Source organism: Puma concolor, chromosome E1 (assembly GCF_028749965.1).
Source record: "Puma concolor isolate L17-30 chromosome E1, mPumCon1.1.hap2, whole genome shotgun sequence".
NCBI classification, from domain to species: domain Eukaryota; kingdom Metazoa; phylum Chordata; class Mammalia; order Carnivora; family Felidae; genus Puma; species Puma concolor.
This window is the reverse complement of record NC_141680.1, coordinates 56929880-56947172: the sequence shown is the minus strand read 5'-3', so window position 1 is coordinate 56947172 and position 17293 is coordinate 56929880.

The window sequence follows — 17293 nt, the reverse complement described above, 5'->3', positions numbered from 1 at the left end:
TTCTTGTCAGGAGGGCTCCGGAAACCTCACTCATTTTGGGTGGGTTGCTGCATTTTCACCAAATGAGTTTTTTAATTGCTTGATTTACTTATCTCGTCTCGGATCTGCTGATCTACTCCGCTGCCATTTAATTGCTTGAAAAGTTGAGCAGTTTTTCATGTTTTAAGGAGTGCTGAATTGTATAATTAAAACACTAACAGTGTAAATCAACAGTGCAGAAGAAAGACAGCAGAGAATTAAGCAAGTCTGTTGGCATAATAATAAAATCAAACGGGCATGAAGAAGGCCCATAGCTGTGAAGATGCTGAATACTGATGGCACCTGGGCCTGGGGTGGGGGCCGGGGCTCCTGGGACCCTGATGCGCCCCCTGCTCCTTCTGGAATGAGAGGGGAGGTCGCTGCCCGTGGAAGTCTCTGTGGCTGAGGTGCAGGGGCAGGGGCACGGCCTCTGATAGGGAATGGCTTTTAATCAGTGTGGCCTTGGGTGGGAGGCTGTGGGTGCTGGAGGCTGGGGCCCTGGTGGTGGGCCGGGCGGGCGGGCTGCAGGGCAAAGTGGGAGAGGCAGAAGGGGGGGCGCCCGCCTGCAGGATCTCCCCTCCTTCCTGACCTTGGCCTTGGCCGGTTGGCATGAGCTCAAGAGGATGGGCCGCACGTGTGCTGGAAGCGCGTCATGTCTTCCCTCCCTCTCTCCCTCTTTTCCTTCCTCCTGCCCTCCCTCCTCACCTCCCTCCCTCCCTCCTTTCTGTCCTCCCTCCCTCCCTCCTCACCAAAGTACTCATGTCCACTGTAAGACAAACAATATAGAAAAATGTAGTGCAGAACTTGAAAGCCCACCCTTGGCTTCTCCTGAAGGCCCTCCTACCTCTTCCTTCCCCTTCTGCAGGGTAGACTGAGCTGGGACGGGGGTGGGGGGGCAGGAGGGGGGCGGTGAGGCATGGAAGTAAAGGCTCAGGCCTGGATCCCGGTGGGACTCATCTGGACCTGCCCAGAAACTCTCAGGCTTAAAAAGGGTCAGCTTTTCCAACGTTTATTTATTTTTTGGGACAGAGAGACAGAACATGAATGGGGGAGGGGCAGAGAGAGGGAGACACAGAATCGGAAACAGGCTCCAGGCTCTGAGCCATCAGCCCAGGCCTGACGCGGGGCTTGAACTCACGGGCCATGAGATCGTGACCTGGCTGAAGTCAGACGCTTAACCGACTGCGCCACCCAGGCGCCCCGGGTCAGCTTTTCCTAAAGAGCATAAAGTGGAACCCTGGTCCAGGGATGAGCTCTGAGCTCTCTCTCTTTCTCTCTCTCTCTTTCTATATATATGTATATATAAATTTATATATTAATTATATTAATTAAATATATATTATAAATTATATATAAATATATAAATACAAATATATATTATATATATAAATATATAATATATATATTATATATACTTTTATATACATATAATATATATATTTAACTGCAGGACTTCTGCAAACCTTGAACTTGCTGATGTGCCTGTCTTCTTGCATTCTGTGCACTCTGTTGACCATGAGTCCTGTACGTTCAAGCTTTATGGATTCACAGGTAATGGTGTGTGGATTCCAGGGATGACACTTTGGGAAATGTGGGTTCTGGTGAAAAAGCACTTTCCTTCACTTGTGGAGCTGTGGTCACATCCCAGGCTGAGTACTGACGGACCAGCTGTGTGACCTCGGGTACATCCCATAACCTCTCTGGGCTCTGGGGCCCCTGTCTGTCAAATGAGACTAGGCTGCTTGCTCTCAGGCTGGATGAGAGTGAGTGGGGCCAGGCTGAGTCTGACAGAGGCATTCTCTCTCGGCGATTCCCAGGTGGAGGGGTCTGCCCACCCCCACCCCCCCATTTCCTACACTGCCGGACACGATGGCTCTTAATGATCCATGTGGGTCCTGGAACCCATGGGGCTGAAAAGGAACCAGATGCAGAAAACTAAGCAGGCGGCTGCAGCAAGCTGGACACAGCTGGGAGCCGGCTGGGTTCGAGATGGCAAGGAGGAAAAGTGATCTGGGAAAATGTGGCCACTGGCAGGGCAGAGATGGGGGTGAGGCGGGGGAGGCATCGCCTGGGCACAAACAGTAAGGGTGTGCCAAAACCTCAGTAATTCACAATAAATAATATTTTAATGTAACACTTTTTAAAAGAGCCAAAATCAGTGCAAAAAACAATCTACCACCAGCAAAGTATCAAACTTCAAATCAAGGCATGATCTGAGCCTGCACTTACATAATGCATTTCTCTGGCCTTCACCCTGATCCTGGCCCTAAGAGCTAACCCTTCTCTGCACCTGCTGAGTGTCCCCCAAGGGGCCTGATCTGGGTCCAGGCTCCCAGAAACCGAGCAGGGCCAAGCTCCTCGCCTGGGGATTCGAACACGTGCGGTGGGTGCTGTGTGGACAGTGGTGGACGTGGGCCCCAGGCTGGGGCTTTCCTGGTGGGGTCACTACCATTTAGTAGGGGGCTGGCGCCCCGTGGTGGGGGCAGCCCTGGGCTTGGGAACCTCCCTGCCCTGCACAGAGTCCAGGCTGGTGAGCTCATATGCGTCACCCCCTTCTTGTTGCCTATCGTCAGCTCACCTCTAGGAAGCCCTTCCACCGGCCATGACCTCAGTCTCCTTGAAGTCTCCAGGGCACCGAGCCCCTCTTTCAAGGTACTGATAAGGTGATCATTGTCTTCCCCATCTCGAGCTTGAAGTTCCTGAAGGCAGAGACTATGTAAGAATCGCCCATTTCCCCCGTCCCGTGCCCTGTGCGTCCGTGAACCGAGCTGGGGAGTGAGACGTGTGGCCAGGGTCAGGCTGCTCCCTCCTCAAAGCCAGACACGTCCTTGTGAGGCCACGTTGCTGGGCACGCCTTCCGGGGTGGCCCTGGGACAGCTGGGACCGGGCTATTTGGTGTTCTGTCCCTAGGTGGGGAGGGGTCTGACGGAACTGAGAGCCCCTGTCTGCCACCCCAGGAACACCAACCACCATAGATGCCTACTTTACAGGCACTGTCCCGTTTCACCTCTACGACAACCTGGCAGGATGGCGTCAACATTCCCGTTATACAGATGGGTAGGCTGTTGCTTACACCGGTGAAACCCGTGAAGTTTGCAAAGCTAGTACACGGTGGGGGCAGGACTTGACCCCAGCTTGGCTCACAAGCCTAACCTCTAAGATCTGTTGCTTCAGGATAGGTGGAGATGGAGACCCTCTTCACGCCTGGGTGGGCGCTTTTCCAGGCTGGGGGACCCCTGAGTAAGAGATTCGGGGGAGTCTGATGACATTCTTCCAGCTCATGGAGGAGGGGAAGAGGAGAGGATTTCTCCCTGGAATCCCTGCACTCGTCTGTCTTCTTTTCCTCTGGGGGGTCCTCCCTCCATCTCCTCCTCCCCTCACTGGGTGGGCTGGGCCGGGGTTGTTCTCATTAATATAATTGCCTCCAGACCTGTCCCAGCCTTAGCCCACCTATATTGATAAGTCTTAGGTTGCAGACTTCTTCTTTTTTTTTTTTTTATTTATATATGAAATTTATTGTCAAATTGGTTTCCATACAACACCCAGTGCTCATCCCAAAAGGTGCCCTCCTCAATACCCATCACCCACCCTCTCCTCCCTCCCACCCCCCATCAACCCTCAGTTTGTTCTCAGTTTTTAACAGTCTCTTGTGCTTTGGCTCTCTCCCACTCTAACCTCTTTTTTTTTTTTTTTGTTCCCCTCCCCCATGGGTTTCTCTTAAGTTTCTCAGGATCCACATAAGAGTGAAACCATATGGTATCTGTCTTTCTCTGTATGGCTTATTTCACTTAGCATCACACTCTCCAGTTCCATCCACGTTGCTACAAAAGGCCATATTTCATTTTTTCTCATTGCCACGTAGTACTCCATTGTGTATATAAACCACAATTTCTTTATCCATTCATCAGTTGATGGACATTTAGGCTCTTTCCATAATTTGGCTATTGTTGAGAGTGCTGCTATGAACATTGGGGTACAAGTGCCCCTATGCATCAGTACTCCTGTGTCCCTTGGATAAATTCCTAGCAGTGCTATTGCTGGGTCATAGGGTAGGTCTATTTTTAATTTTCTGAGGAACCTCCACACTGCTTTCCAGAGCGGCTGCACCAATTTGCATTCCCACCAACAGTGCAAGAGGGTTCCCGTTTCTCCACATCCTCTCCAGCATCTATAGTCTCCTGATTTGTTCATTTTGGCCACTCTGACTGGCGTGAGGTGATATCTGAGTGTGGTTTTGATTTGTATTTCCCTGATAAGGAGCGACGCTGAACATCTTTTCACGTGCCTGTTGGCCATCCGGATGTCTTCTTTAGAGAAGTGTCTATTCATGTTTTCTGCCCATTTCTTCACTGGGTTATTTGCTTTTCGGGTGTGGAGTTTGGTGAGCTCTTTATAGATTTTGGATACTAGCCCTTTGTCCGATATGTCATTTGCAAATATCTTTTCCCATTCCGTTGGTTGCCTTTTAGTTTTGTTGGTTGTTTCCTTTGCTGTGCAGAAGCTTTTTATCTTCATAAGGTCCCAGTAATTCACTTTTGCTTTTAATTCCCTTGCCTTTGGGGATGTGTCGAGTAAGAGATTGCTACGGCTGAGGTCAGAGAGGTCTTTTCCTGCTTTCTCCTCTAAGGTTTTGATGGTTTCCTGTCTCACATTCAGGTCCTTTATCCATTTTGAGTTTATTTTTGTGAATGGTGTGAGAAAGTGGTCTAGTTTCAACCTTCTGCATGTTGCTGTCCAGTTCTCCCAGCACCATTTGTTAAAGAGACTGTCTTTTTTCCATTGGATGTTCTTTCCTGCTTTGTTAAAGATGAGTTGGCCATACGTTTGTGGGTCTAGTTCTGGGGTTTCTATTCTATTCCATTGGTCTATGTGTCTGTTTTTGTGCCAAGGTTGCAGACTTCTTATCTGATATTTATAACACACCTCACCTTCATGATGGATGGTTTGCGTGTCAGGATCAATATGGCCTTCGTAACATTTACATGTTGATATTATTAATAAACGATAAGTCACCCAGGCAGCCCTGCTCTCCTGGGTTTTCAATATGTTCCGTGCAGACGGCGACCTGCATCCTCTGTCTCTTGTACTAGTCCAGATGGCTGGTATCGATCTGCTTGGTCAGGAGGGGACAAGGAGCAGAGCACAGAGCATACGGGGACAGAGAGTCTAGAAATCACACTAGTGCCTTTTGCATAACTGCCCCGCCCTCTGTTCTCACAGTCTGGCTCCTTCTTACTCTCTGGGGTGGAGGAGGACCCTTCCTGTGTTGGGGACCTCTGTGGACAGTGGTGACCAGGCTGGTGGATGGCTTTCTTCTTATGTCTTCTTATCCACCCGGCTTCTCCATGCCCACTGCCCTCACCACTCAGGGCCTCAGCAGAGTGTGCCTGGGCACTGACCAGCCTCTTAACTGGCCTTCCAGCCATCCCTGCCCCCTGTCGCACTCCCTCTGCTAGGACACTTTGCTTCCTGTCTTCCTGCGGAATGCCTGTCTGGAAGAATCACCATGAAATGCTGTCTGACTTTTCAGGTGACCATTGACTGCTCTGGCTCTCAGTACTCTCTCCTCCATTCTGTTGTCCACTCGGCAAATATTTGCCAAGTGCTTACCATGTGCCAGAGCACCAGGCTAGCTTCCTGCGTCTAGGGCAGAAGGACGCCATCCATCAAAGAGTTGCACGAAGGCTTGCAAGATTAAATGGAAGTTAGTCCCACGAGGGAGAGACACCACTTGCTATCAGTGGGGCTGCGTAGGGAGGAGTTGGTCTGGTCAGAGAGAGCACAGAAGGCTTCTTAAAAGTGGGTGCTGGATGGGGCGCCTGGGTGGCGCAGTCGGTTAAGCGTCCGACTTCAGCCAGGTCACGATCTCGCGGTCCGTGAGTTCGAGCCCCGCGTCAGGCTCTGGGCTGATGTCTCGGAGCCTGGAGCCTGTTTCGGATTCTGTGTCTCCCTCTCTCTCTGCCCCTCCCCCGTTCATGCTCTGTCTCTCTCTGTCCCAAAAATAAATAAAAACATTGAAAAAAAAATTTAAAAAAAGTGGGTGCTGGAGGCAGGTGAGTGGGAGAGCATCTCAGGGTGAGGGAGCCATCGGTACAAAGGCCCTGTGGTAGGACGGAGCGTGGAGAGTTTGGGAAGCTGAAAGAAGCCAGTGTGTCTGAAACGCAGCACTCAGAGCAGGGGGTGGGAGTAGACTGAGGCCGATTGGGTGAGGTGGGCAGGGGCGAGACCTCGCGGGGCCTGTTACAGGTGGTGTTGGGGCATGGTTCTTTCTCCTAAGAGCCCTAGGAAACCAACAGAAAGTTTTCAGCAGAGGCAGCATGATTTGATTTGTGTTTCGAAAAGCTCGTTCTTGTTGTGCACACAATAGGAAGGGGACAAGGCTGGTGGTGGGAGGGCCATTAGGGGGCCATTGCTATGGTCCAGGCAGGGGGTAGTGGGAGGGGGGTGGCAGTGGCGATGGAAAGCAATGGACCGGTTTGAATGGTATTTAGGAAGCAAAGCCATCAGGACTCCGTGACATTTGGGACGTGGGGGGTGGGGGAGGAGGCAGGGTGACCAGCTGAAGACTCGTGACCCTGGGCAGAGCCACTCAGCGGCTGGGAAGAGCAGTAGGTCGAGTTGATGGTGGGGGGTGGGTGTGGCAGAAGCCTGGACTTGGACGGATTAAGGTGAGCGTCTTTGAAGCACCCAGGAGGCAATGTTGCAGGTACAGGCGGGGACTCAGAAGAGAGACTTTGCCTGGGGATGGAGACGGCATAAGGACCGGGGTGGCAGAGGGGAGAGCCCTGGAAAGAAAGAAGACAGGGAAGAAAGAGCGCCAGGACCAGCCTCCCGCGTGCTGCCCGCAGTTTCGTAGTCCTTCTAGTCCTCCTTCAGGCACACCGGAGGGGCTGCTGCAGAAGGAGGTTCTGAGCAAATGAGCATCCGGTCCAGGGTTTCTGTCTGGTTCTCCCGCCAGCGGTACCGAAGGCAGGCCCGTGTTTTGGCTTGGCACCTGCCCTTCTTTGCAGTAACCCTAAGAGCACCGCTGATAGTGGCGTCCCTTCTCCGTGGCAGGCACTCAGAGGGCCCCTCGAGGCTCATCATTCAGATAAGGAAAAGGCCTGGGAGCCGTTAAGTGACATGGCCAAGGTTTCCGCTTACCTACGGTTGTGTAACAAACCACTCGAAAGCGTCGTGTCCGAAAACAACTAGCATTTATTTCATTCCTGACTCTGTGCTTTGGCGGGGACTTGGTGGGGACAGGGGGGACTCCGTGAGCATCGGTTTGGGCGATTCCATGGGGCTGGAAGACCCCCTTTCGAGATGATTCATTCACATGGCTGGCAAATTGGGTCTGGTCGTTGGCCAGTATCACCAACTAAAACGCCTTCCCTTGGACAGAAAGTTGGCAGAGCGTGGCCTTCTCCTAGGGGAGACGTCTTGGCATCCCAGCCTCTGTTTCTAATTTGTCCCTCCCGAGGGCCATCCTGGATGACCCCCACCTCTGCTCTCCGCATTCCATCTTGTCCCGAGAGTAGCTTGGACCGGCCTGGTTGTGCACTGCTTGGTACTGCTTGTCCTATTTCCCTCCAGGCGAGGGACTGCATTCTCTAGGACGTCATCCCTTTGGATATTTACCTGGACACTAGTTACTTATTTTGCTCTCTGTATCCTCCCCGGTACCAGAAAAGATTTGAAGCAGACAAAGTGAATGCCTACGATATAAGAAGACCGGTGTAAATAAAAAGTTGGAAGGAAAGAAAGAAGGATGCAGGATGGAGGGAAAATAGACCCAAAAGACACGCCCTGTGGGAGAGACGTTGAACCGGATTTGCTTCAAAGTTTTCCAGTGATCAGAGCGTAAGAGCTGCATGGTTGCGTACTTGTTCGCAGTCCAGAAGATGAAAAGGGCTGGGAGTTGGGAGTGATAACTGAACTGGAGGAGAAAACATTTGATCCAGAACGGAGACACTATTGCAAATAGGGCTGCTTTAGACATCCCTCTAAGCCAATCCTTGGGGGCAATTTTGTCTCCGAGGGGAAGGCTGGTAATGCCTGGAGACATTTGGTTATCACAGCCGGGGAGGAGGAGGGCTTGCATCCAGAGAGTAGAGGCCAGGGATGCTGTAAATGTCCTCCAGTGAATGCACAGGACGGCCCCCAAACAAGGGTTGACGTGACCCAAAATATCAGCGGTGCCCGGTTGAGAAACTCTGGTCCAGCCCTTTCATTGGGTTGGAGACAAAACGCTGCCTTAAGGGCAAGTCATTTTGTCCCTTTTGTAACTAAGCCTTCTTGGAAAAGACTCAAAACTCCCTGGCCTGAGATTCTCCTTTCTCTGGCAAATACTGCTTTAGACTCCTCGAATCTTAGAATGGAAAAGCTAGATCATGGAGGCCAGCCCCCCCACTGGTCACCATGTTTGTGCTGCCCCCCGCCGGTGTCCCGCTCTTGGTCGGAGTTTCTGGAGGATTCAGGAGCAACCTGGGCCATGTGCCCTGCCTTTAATGGCTCACAACCCGACAGCAGAGACCTCCCCCAGGACAGCTTGGATTCTCTGCAGAGTCCCGAGACCGGCTCCGAAGGAGCCAAGAACTCAGAGCAGGAAGAGGAGACCAGGAGTCTGATGGACAGGGAGCCTTTGCAGAGGGGACCGCTGTTCCCCACACTCTTTCCCGGCCCCAGGGTTTGGCACAGACTTTCTCTGCTCCCAGGAATGTCTCTCTCTTGTCTGAAAGCTGGTGTGATTTAGAGGAAGGAAACTGGGCTTCATGGAGAGGCCTGGGTTCCATGTTCTGGATCGGACACATCACACACACGTGTCACTTTTCCACCGTGCACCACGGGGGGGCGCTCTTCCCCATGCGCTGACGAATGGAAATAGCCTACCGGGTGTTACCTTTCTCTCCCGTTCTGTCGGGGGGTGGGGGGGTCTTAAAACACAGCCCTAGGGGTGCCTGAGTGGCTCAGTCAGTTAAGCATCTGACTTGGTTTCAGCTCAGGCCATGAGCTCACGGTTTCGTGGGTTCCAGCCCCGCGTTGGGCTCTGTGCTGGCAGCACCGAGCCTGCTTGGGATTCTTTCTCCCCCCGCCCCCACGTCCCCCACTGGCACTGTCTCAGTCTCTCTCAAAATAAATAAATAAACTTGAAAAAAAAACCCCACAGACCTAAATTATTTTGCAGCTTTCCGCATCAAAAGGTGAGGGCTATGTCTCCTCCCCTTGCATCTGGGCTCCGTCACTATTTGACCTACAGACTGCTACAGAAATGATGCCACATCAGTTCCTGGGCCTTGTCATTGAGAAGAGGGCGGCTTCAACTTCCTGCCTCATGGGACAGTCACTCGGAGACCTCAGCCATCATGCCGTGAGGAAGCCAAGAAGATCCGCACGGAGAGGCCAGTGTGGAGCTCAGGCCTACGGCCCCTGCTGAGGTCGCGGGCCGTGGCGGTAACAGCCAGCAGCCCGAAGCGAGCGAGCGAGCTTTCAGATGGTTCCAGCCCCTGCTGTCAAGTCCCTCCACCTGCGAGCCACCCTGGCCCCTGCTGCGTGGAACCAGAATGAGGCGACTTCCCGAGTCCCGCCCAAGGTGCAGACTCAGGAGCCAAAGAAGTGGCTGTTGTTGTTCGAAGCCTCTCAAGTGTGGGGTGGTTTGTCACGAAGCAACAGAATCCCGAAACGTGCCCTTCATGCTCTTTCCTTCTAGTCATTCAACAAACATTTTTTAGCGCCTGACATGTGTCAGCCGCAATTCTAGGCGCTACAAATAGAACAGTGAGAAAATGAACAAGAATCCTTACCCTCTTGGAGCATCTGTTCTAGCAAAGGAGACAGACAACAAGAAGAAGAAAAATCAAATGGTGGCCGAGAGAGACGAAGCCGGGAAGGGAAGAGGGAGAGTCAGGCATCAGGGAGGACCTTAGCACGTAGGCAGCATTGCGTGAAGTCTTGGAGGAAATGAGAGAATCAGCCATGGGGGGGGGTCCCTGGGCGGAGGGAACCGTGTGTGCAAAGGCCCTGCACAGTGATGAGTCTGGAGTGTGTGAGGAATACCCAGTACAGATGGAGTATGTGCAGGACAATTGCAGAGCGTGGGACCAGGGTGGTGGCAGTCACATCGTGTAGGCCTGTGGATCCCAGCCAGGACTCTTCTACTCTCGTGGGAGGTTTTGAGCGGAGGAGTTAACTCAGTTGAATGAGACCACTGTGGCTCAAAGATGAAATCAGCGAGATCACTCAAGAGGCCCGCTGCACCAACCCAGGTGCGAGATGCTAAACCAGGGGTCTTCGGCCAGGATAGTAGCGATGGGGGTGATAGACACTGGTCAGAATCTTGATATATTTTGAAGGCACAGCTGCCAGGATTTGCTGAAGGATTGGCCATGAGTGGGATGGCCAGAGAGGAGTCAAAGATGTCTCCAAGGGTTTGGCCCGAGCAAATGGAAAGATGGGTTCACTGTTTACGGCAATGCAAGATGGTAGGAAAGGAGGTGGAAAGAAGTTTGTGTGCAAAGGGAGACTTTTCAGAAACTCCATCTGGGACAAGTTCAGTTTGAGATCCTGATACAGCCTCCGTGATGACCCCAATGTCCCCCTTCTTGGACCCATCCTTGTATAGTCCCCCCCTCCCCCTCCCCCCACCATACTGTGCCAGGGTAGCTCTGTGTGACCCATACAATATGGCGGAGGTGATCCCGTGCCACCTCGGGGATTAGGTTGTAAAAGACTGTACCTCCTGTGTGTCGCAATCTCTGCCTCTCTTTCTCTCTCGGACCACTTGTTCAGGGGAAGGCCAGCTGCCACATCATGGCAGCCCGATGGAGAGGCCCAGAGGGTAAGAAACTGAAGCCTCCAGCCGGCAGCCATGGGAATGACCTTGGAAATGGATCCACCAGCCAACTTGTGGACTGCAGCCTCATGAGGGGCTCATGAGCCAGAGTCACCCAGCTAAGCCGCTCCTGGACTCTTGACCCTCAGAGGCTGTGTGGGATCATAAATGTTGGATGTTGTACGCTGCTGAGTTTTGGGGTCATTTGTAGATGATCAGTACCGATCTGTATTAAACACCCAAGCAGAAATGTCAGGTAAGCAGCTGGTCTCCAAGTCTGGAATTCAGGGAGGCAGTTCAGGTCGGGATATAAATTGGGGGGCTGATATACAAGTGACACTAAAAGCCACCCAGAGCAGATTCTTCCTTCTGAGGAAGCTTTTCCAGCTTCTCCACTTCGGTGCCGGGTCAGATGGTGGCCTGGCCCTAGCTGTGACGCTGTACCGTGAGGACTTTGCTTTGTGCCCGATCCCTCATTAGGTTCTGAAACAACTTTGTTTTCTCTGTATCTGTTTCTGAGTCTGGCATAAACCGTAGGTACTCAATAAATGTTCTCGGAACGCACAAACACGTGCTGGGCCTTGGAAGGAGAAGCAGGCTCTGTAAGTATTCTGGTGGAAATCCCTTTCGGGGTAATGTCCACCTGCCGGCTTTGGCCTCTCAGAGCCTATGGGGCCACTCCCTGCCTTGGAAGGCCCCGTTGCCCTCGTGTGCAGCCAGAAAAATCCAGCATTAGTATTCTCCGGGAGCCCTCAATCAAGGACGCTTACCTCTTACGGAGTGTGTGTGGGGGGGTGGATCATTCCAGATCGTGTGTTTTGAATGGTTTCTTACAGTGTCCCCTTGGGATTAAGCCCAGTCACCTTTTGTGATAGTCAGTTTATTAACAGTCCTTTCCTGGCTGCCTTCCCTTCCCTGGATCACCTTCCCGCTCTCCCGCGGGGTCCCCTGTACTTCTAAATCCTTCTCCCAGGACCAAGCTCCCACTGTGACCGTGGAGAAGCAGAATTGGGATAGCTGGAGAAGCGAAGCCTTCCCAAGCCAGGAAATGGCCCTGAGGCACAGGGCTGGGCAGTACACACAGGGTTCTGGAGGAGCCAGGTCCCCAAGAGTATGACCTTGACCGATCAGCAGAGAAGACAGGGAGCTTTCCAATGCTGGCCCCGGTTTTGGAGTGTTGCTGAGCCACAGCAGGCGGGTGTGACCTCTGCCCGTGGCCTGGAGCTCTGACCAGGCAGGGTCTCCTTCTTCCTTGAAAAGGGAGAGTGGTCCAGGGTGATGCCAGCTGCCCCAGCTCGCAGACTGCCTCTGGCTCCACTGGAGGCACAGGAAGCTGTCTGCGTGGGGAGATGCTCTCCGGCCTGGATGGCTTTGTGGACATGCTGGCAGTCAGTGCTCCCCTCCCAGCGGCTTAAGGGGAGCAGTGGCTTTGGGGTAAGACAGCGGAGGCCTCCTCATGGTGGCCGATGGCTGGTTCTTAGGGCGCCCGCCTTCCACCCAGCCTCCCCTCTGCCCGGGACCTCTTCAGCTCGGGGCTTCTAATTCTCCCACTTGGCTCTCGGTTCCTTTCATCACCTCCCCGTGTCCTGAGGGCTGTAGCCTTGGGCTGACCCGGCCTGGGGGCCCAGAGCAGCCTCCCAAACAGATTCATTCACCTGGCTGAGCACCCACCGTGTGCTTTCCTGCACACAAATTCACCAAAGCCTCCTAACAAGGCCAAGGGAGTGTCAGTCCCCGGGTTCACCCTCTTCCTCTCTCCTCTGCCCTGATCCTGGGAGCCACATCTATGCGGACCACAGACACTAGGCTCTCTTGACTCAGGCTGCTGGTTGGGGGCTGCAGAGGGCAGCAGCTGTAAGGGCAGGGGAAAGAGAGGGTGGGGAGCTCCCTGACACCCCCCCCCTTCCCCTCCCTGGCCACAGCTGCCTCTTCCATCAGAGGCTCCGTTCCTCTGCTTTCTCCACGGCAGGGTGACATCTCTGATTTCCTCCGGGCCGCTCACACCTGCTACAGCTCTGGGAGTTTCGCTGCCCCTGTGGTGTCCTGTCCTTGTCCCCATCTACATAAAAGGTCATCTCCAGGGCCAGCCACATTACAGGCGCCCTATGCAGCCCCCTGTGGGTTACACGCTCCCCTGTCGTCGTCTTGACATTCTTAATACTTTTCGAACAAGGGTCCTGCGTTTTCATGTTGTGCCGGACCCACAAACAGCCTCTCCTGGTGCCTCAGTCCAGCTTTCCGGGTGGGCTGCAGGGGGTCATCCGCTTCCTGCCAGGTCTGCTTTAGCTCAGGCAGATGGCATTTGAAAGAAGTCCAATAACTGGGCACATGCGACTCAGGGGCAGGGCTGGGATTCGAACCCAGGACCCCCGTCTGCGCAGCCTATGCTCTTAGCGGTCTGAGGAGTCCAGCGCAGTGGAAATCGGCAGCATTTTGCATACACACTGATTGCTTCTCCTTTGATGGGAAAGTGACAAGGCTTCCTGGGGCCTCTATTTCTCTGCTCATGATTCCGGGTTTTTTCCTGATTGTCTCGGCCCCCGCCTGGTTCAGAGCCTCCCGGCTGCGCTGAATCACTAATGCGGCTGCCCTGACCTCCTGGTGATGGAGGGGCCGCCTCCCCCTGGGCTCCCGAACGGGGTTCCTTCCCAGCCCCGGCCCGTCACCTCCCTCCCGGGCTGCGGCCGAGAGGCTGTGTGGTCCTGACATGATAGATGAGGAACAGAAATTTGGAAGGGGCTCAATGCTCTTGCCGGCTGCCTCTAATTTTATTTTGAAGGGAAGGAGAAAGAAAGGGGGCACCGGCAGACGGGAGACATTTCCCCTGATGGGGCTGAGCGGTGAATCAAGATAAATGGAGGCTCTTTTCAAATATTTGTTCAGACCACCAGACTCTGTTCTCCAAGCAGACAAATCTGTGCCTGGGGATGCTGGGGGCAAGGTGCAGGAACCCTCGCTGCCTCTGCTGATCAGATGCTGGGGGTGTGGAAGGAGGGTTTCACGTCTCTGTCTTTGGTCCTGGCCTTTCTGGCTAATATGGTCCTTTTGGAGCCCATTGGACTTTGGGAGGTAAAAGGGAGGGACACTGGGGCGCCTGGGCGGCTCAGTTGGTTAAGCGTCCCACCCTTCATTTCAGCTCAGGTCACGACCTCACGGTTTGCGGGATCAAGCCCTGTGTCGGCCTCGGCACTGAGAGCTCAGAAGCTGCTTGGGATGCTCTCTCTCTCCTTCTCTCTCTGCCCCTCCCCCACTCTTTCTCGCTCTCAAAATAAATAAATAAACTTTAAAAAAAACGAGGAGGGACGCCCGACTCTGTAATCCGACAAGTCACGTTCATTCGCTCATTCATTTTTTGCAGTCCTGCAGGTACAATCCTGGATCAAACCAGAAGGTTCCTGCCTTTCCGGGAGTAAGCTTGCACATTGCTTAACCACTTCCCGGCTGGGTGACCTTGAACATGCTCCCCAGCCTCTCAGGACTTCCTTGAATTCCTAGAGACACGGAGAAAATCACACCAGTTTTCAGCGTCCATGTGAGCCTCAGAGTTTGTGCAGATAAAGCGCCTCGCCCGAGATCTGCTGCACGATTCAGACCCTAAATATATTAACTGCTACTGTTACTTGACCCGTGCTTGTAGGAGCAACAGGGCTGAAGGATGGGGAGGGTGTGAGGGAATGATCCTGTGTGTAAATGCCCGGTGATGAGGGGGTGCGGGAGGGGGGCCCCGAGGCCCCCCACCCCGAGGAAACACAGCTCTGAGAAAATCCCCCTCCCCCTGCCCGAGTCTCAGCAGTCCTGTGTTCCTGCAGGTTTGCAGCCCCAGGGGGGACCCGGCTCTCCTTTGTCCCTCTTTACTTAAAGTCGGAGGGGTGTATAAATCAACGAAAATAATTCACGAGGATCATTAGCGACTCCAAGGCGGCATCTTCTACCGGCAGCTTTAAATTAAAAACAGTGCAAAACTGCGGTTTTTTAAAACATATCAACTCTCTTTCCTCCCCCCTGCCTGCTGTAATCGAAGGCTGCTGGGATCTAATGAAACGAAATTAGCATCTCCAGTCCCCCTCTGGCTACTGGTTACAGGAAGACCTCTTAGAGGTGGAGAGTGGAGGGGAGGTGTGGGCTTGGAGAGGAAGCGCCTTCCTTCTCTCCCAGCCCCTGGTCCCCTGCCGCCCACCTGCCGCCCACCTGCCTGCCCTTCCTGAGCCCCCGAGCCTCAGGGCACGCAGTGGCCCCCGAGCCTCAGGGCACGCAGTGGCCCCGCTGCAGAGGGACCTGTGAGGAGCAAAGTGTTCTCTTGGCCTGTTTTCCCTTCGGGCATCTGCAGAGACAGGCCCAGCCCGGCAGCCCCTACCAGGGTTCCTGTGACAGTGACACAACAATGGGGGGATGTCTCCATCCAAGCCCCTTGCTTACTGTCCCACGCCTCCCCTTCCCTCCTCTCCGGCACCTCTAACCTGGTGTCCCCATCATATCCCTAAACATTCAGCCAGCTGGGCAGGGAACCCAGAGACTTTGCCAACGTGGCCTCCCTCTTTCCCCGAGAGGCTGGATAGGTCCTTCCGCTGCCCCTCGGTCTCAGGCGCCTGGGCTGGACCGAGATGCTGCAGCGTTTGGGGGGGAGCCGCTCTTTCTCGTCGGGGGATTGCCTTGTGCCTTGCAGGGTGCTTTGTTCCTTCCTGTCCACTCGATCCAGTGCCCCCCAGTCAATGCAAGAAGGAAGAATGCCCAACGGGTTTCCTGTGCCTCACGGGTAGGGTGCCTCCCTCACGGAGATGCACTGCTCCCCGCCCCTGCCCCCGCCAGCCTCTCTGCTTAACTCTGGCTTTTCTAATGGACCCTTTCCTTCGAAACCCTCGCTAATTCCCAGGGCTGTGATTCTCTGTCACGTTGTCACTGCTCAGGGTGTGTCTGCACTGGGGGTGGCCTGGGTGGGAGGGGGGACAGGAAATTACCCTCCCTGGCAAAGTCCCAATTCCTTAGCATGGCACCCACTGGGAGAGCTGCTGTGATGCCCGAGCCCTTCACTCTGCTCCCCTAGGCCGAGCCACACGCCAGCTTCACGGTCCCTGGCTCACGGAGGCCACGCTCTGGTGCCCCTTGACCTGTCAGGTCCCGCTGTGGTGATGGCCATCATCGTCTTGAGCATAGCTTGGGCCTTCGGCCGGGGCCTGGTGTTGTCCCCTTTCACAGGCAAAGCTGAGATTCCCAGAGAGGTTATGGTCAGGCAGGGAGTGGGTCGTTTTTCCCAGCCTTGGGCCTTTGCTCTGGAACCTTCTTAAAGCTCTCATTCATTCGTTCATTCCTTTGTTCATTCATTCATCCATTTGTAGATCTGTGCTCTGAGGTTCTTCCCAGTCTGCCAGGGGCTTTCTCCACGGGAGGAGGAGCGTCCTGGCAGGCGCAGCTGGAGGGGAAGGAGGTTTAACTCTCAACTTCCCTCAATGGGGAAGGAGTAAGTGGGCTGAATGCCTTCGTCCCTGGCTCTTCAGCAGGACAGTTGTGAGGCAAAGGGGCCCCTGGCGGGATCGAGCCCAAGTGTCCACGGTGGGAGCAAGCCCAAGGACATACCATTCGTTGTCTCTTTCCACATCCCACTCCCCCTGGCCCCCCACTCCTGCCTCCTGGGTGCACGGTGGTCCTCAGCCCAGACTCTGCTTCCAAGAGGACCCAGACTGGGGCCAATGCCTATGCCCGGTCTGGGATGCGGAGAAAGAGAATCGGTGTCTGCTGCAGGCGACGAGATGGAGCACTGTGTCCCCTGACACACACTTCACCGTCACCGCCACCGCCACCCCCAGCGGACGGAGCGCACACGCCTGCAGGAGCCGGGCCGCCGGTGAGGACAGAGCAGGAGACCAGCTCCACGGCCTTCCAGGCTCTCCAGTCCAGACCAGCTTCCTGCAGAGTGGGAAAGGAGCACAGGCCCTCCCTGGGTGCAGCATGACAACACCGGGAGCCGGGTAGGGGGTGGGGACACTGCAGAGACTCTCTGAGTTGGCTGGCCTTGCCGAGCACCAGCTCGGGGGTCACCGCTCTGAGCAGGAGCAGCCGGTAGCACAGGGTATGTTTCCCTGGGTGGGCCGGACCCTTGGGGGCTTGAGCAGGGTGGGGGCCGCTCCCCCTGCTGGACTGACTAACCGGACAACTGATCTACCTGTGTGTTTCCTACTCAGCCTCCTACACTGTTCTGCAGGTGACAAGTGCGCACGCTCAGCATGCGTCGAAAATGACCCCCAAGCCCCCACATCAAACCCAGAAAACACCCCTGATGGACGGGTCCAGGCTGCTCGGCGGCTGCCCCCTTCCCCTCTCTGGACCAGCACGGCTGAGTGCCCTGCCGTCCTTGGGGTGCTTGATGGATGGGGAGGAGAGGCAGGGAGAATGACAGCCAATCTTGGGGTGGGGACCCCCGTCCCTGTCCCAGACAATGCCCTGAATTGTTAAGGTCTTCATCCCTGGCCC